This window comes from Salvia miltiorrhiza, chromosome 8, assembly GCF_028751815.1.
Source record: "Salvia miltiorrhiza cultivar Shanhuang (shh) chromosome 8, IMPLAD_Smil_shh, whole genome shotgun sequence".
NCBI classification, from domain to species: Eukaryota; Viridiplantae; Streptophyta; class Magnoliopsida; order Lamiales; family Lamiaceae; genus Salvia; species Salvia miltiorrhiza.
The window spans coordinates 36,757,589-36,760,955 of NC_080394.1; the positions used below are offsets into that span (position 1 = coordinate 36,757,589).

Consider the following 3,367-nt stretch of genomic DNA (forward strand, 5'->3'; position numbering starts at 1 on the left):
CACTTTGACTTACTATGAGCAAGAGTTATATAGTAACTTGTGTACTCTGTATCTTGGGTGATAGCGGTCAATATATGATTGATTTATGCTTAATTTACTCTATTTTTGAGGGTTTATACGTGCGTGTTTAAAGATAATCTTCTGGAATTTGGTGCGTTTATGGTGTATTTTATGCTTTGCAGGAGATTTAGGCTCTCGAGATGGAAGAATGCAGTTTTGGATGAATTTGGATGAATCTTGCATTTTCCAGAGGAACCGACATCTCCAGAGCAGAGAAATCACCATTCCACTGGAGTCAGAGGAATCAAGTCTCCAGTGCAGAGGAATCGAAGCGAGTGCGGAATCGCCAGAGAAATCACTTCGCCAGAGAAATCAACATGCCAGAGAAGTCGCTAGTCAGAGGAATCACCTATTCCTCTGCCGAGAGGCGCCAGCAGAGTCCAGCGCAGCGGGATCGAGTCCCCGCTGCCAGAGAAGTCAAGTCCTCAATTTCAGAGGAGTCACGATTCCTCTGAAGAAAGCCAGAGCGGAAAATGTCAGAGGAGTTGCTTCCCCGCTGACCAGAGGAGTCGAGTGCCAGAGCGGAAGACATTCTGCTGGCGACCCATTCCGCTGACGAAGTACCAGAGATATCACTCATTCCTCTGGCGTGACCCGTTTCCCGGGTGACATCCATTCCTCTGGCGAGAGCTGCTAAGTCGGCGCGAGTGGGAGAGTTTCTTCGGAGTGCGCATCTAGCTGGAGAGTTGCCTTAATTCACACGATTCTATTACCATTAGAATTCCACTTTGCATGGCAACTTTCATGGTGATCCGAAGGAAATCTGAAGCTTATAAATAGGCCTTCCTTTGACCTATTCGAGACACACCCCAGAACCTTAGCATTCATATTTTCAGTTTGTTTTAGCGTTATAATTTTATTGCTTTCTAGTTTTCAAGGATTGGATCAAGATTGAAGATTCAAGTCGCTACTCCAGTTTTACTTTCGGTTTTTATACAATTCAGTTTTTACAATTGCTTTCTCTTTAATTATGTTTATGTTTTATTTAAGCATGTCTAGCTAATTTCCTTTAGCTGATTCTAGGGTTTGTAAATAGTTGATTGAATTTATGTGATTTATTTGTTAATACCTTTGTGCCTTCCAGTTTATGATTCATAATTCCTGGTGCTTATTTTCTTGTGAATTATTTGGCCAATAGTTTGCATGTTTAGCTATTCGGTTTGAGACCTAGCGGAGATAACTGTTTAGCGGATTCAGGAATGTATGATATGATTTTAACCTTGAGACCTAGCGGAGATAGGTGGATCATAGGGAGCTATTCTTAGGAGCTATTGGGAGTTAGTAGATTTTCTTGAGACCTAACGGAGATAGATAATTTACTAATCTACGATCGTTGCTGCTCTAGCGAGAGTGATTGATTAATTAAGTGATCTCTCATCATAACTGGATTAAATTGGTACATAGGATTAATAGATTTATTGCATAGATTTAATTAATGAATTTACTACCCTAGGATCAGTTGCTTTTAATATTTGATTTTCTCCTACGTACTTTTATTTATTATTTGCGTTTTAGTTTAAGATTATTAAACCTTCTACTTTCGTTTGCCTGTCTACTATTATAGTCTGTTTAGGAGGTAGATAAAGTCGTTTCGTTGTATCAATCCCTGTGGATACGATACTCGGCTACTTAATTTGTGCTACAATTGCACCGTGTTAGTTGCGGTAATTTGTTGCTAATAATTTAGTGATCAACTTTTTGGCGCCGTTGCCGGGGATTGATTAGAAATTACTTTAATATTTTCGATAGAACTTTATAGTACTTCAGGTTTTTATTTGTTTTTATTTTTTTGTTCTAATTTTTAAAGTGTGTTTCTGTAGGTTGCGTATGAACACAAGATCTCACGATAACCCTCTTTTTGAGTTTGACCCTGAAGTTAACAAGACTTTGCGCAATCTTAATAAGCAGTACAAAAGAGACAACCACGAAAAAAAGAAGCAAGCAATGGCAGAGCAACAGAATAACATGGACCTTGAAACTCTTGTGCGAGCCGTGATACACCTTCAGAGGCAGCTAGACGAAGAGAGAGAGCGCAACCGGGCTCCTCCACCAGAGCCACCACTGAATCACATGTATCAGCCTCGGGTTGATCAATTTCAAGGAGGCAGATGGGGACCAACTGTGCAGGCTAACACGTTTGAGCTGAAGCCGGGATTGATAAACATGGTACAAGCTGAACAGTTTAGTGGAGCGGCTTCTGAAAATCCGCATGCTCACATCACTCAGTTTCTAGATATTTGCGACACTATTAAGCAGAATGGAGTGCCACCTGATGCCATCAGAATGAAGATGCTTGGATTCTCTCTCAGAGACAGAGCGAAGGAGTGGTTCAAGAGTTTGGACAGAGGTGCTATTACTGGATGGGAGGATTTGTGTAGAGCTTTCCTAGCAAAATACTTTCCTGCTTCTAAAGCTCAGAAAATCATTGCAGAGATTTCTCACTTTTTCCAGTTTGGAGATGAGACCATTCACGATGCTTGGGAAAGATTTCGTGAGTTGCTCAGGAATTGTCCACAACATGGTTTCACGGAAGATCAACAAATCATTCACTTTTATAATGGTTTGACTGGTCTGACAAAAAGTATGGTGGATGCTACTGCAGGTGGATGTCTTCTCCATAGAAATACAAAGGAGGCTTATCGTGTGATAGAAGAGATGGCCTCCAACAGTTATCAATGGCCGAATGACAGAAATCCCACGAGAAGAATTGCAGCTGTGAATGAGGAGAGAGATGATTTTAAGGAGAAATATGAAGCTCTTCAGAAGCAGTATGAGTTGGAGAGAAAGGCACTGCTAGCTAAAATTCCTCAGCAGTCGGGTTTACCTGATGTGTCGCAGTTTGAAGATGCTAATTATGTCCAGCGGCAGTACCAATTCAATAGACCAAACTATCAGGGACATCCGGGTGGAAATCCCCCATATCATCCAAATAACAAGAATCATCCAAATTTTTCCTATTCAAATCCCAACAATGCTTTGCAACCTCCACCAGGATTTTCTGTTTCTAGTGGGGGAGTAATCAATGAGCCAAAGAAAGATTCAATGGAGGAAATGATGAAGCAAGTATTGGTGAAGGTCACCGGAATGGAGGCAAACTCGGCAAACTTAGGAACCAAAATGTTCAGCATGGAGCAAAATGTGTCAGCACTTTCTAAGCAGGTGCAGATGTTAGAAAATCAAGTTGGTCAGATGGCTAACCAAGCAGCTGCACAGCACAAGCCGGGCCACTTTCCTAGCAACACTGAGATCAATCTTAAAAATCAGTGTAATGCAATTCATCTAAGGAGCGGAACTCAATATCAAAATC

The 3,367-nt window shown here is 41.2% G+C and overlaps 1 non-coding gene across 1 annotated transcript; it reads right to left on the bottom strand.

The window, feature by feature from the left end:
* Positions 1-2,478: 2,478 nt before the first annotated feature.
* LOC131002096 (small nucleolar RNA R71) lies at positions 2,479-2,585 on the bottom strand. Its single transcript, XR_009094174.1, has one exon. It is a non-coding gene; the product is annotated as a small nucleolar RNA R71 (small nucleolar RNA).
* Positions 2,586-3,367: the final 782 nt, after the last annotated feature.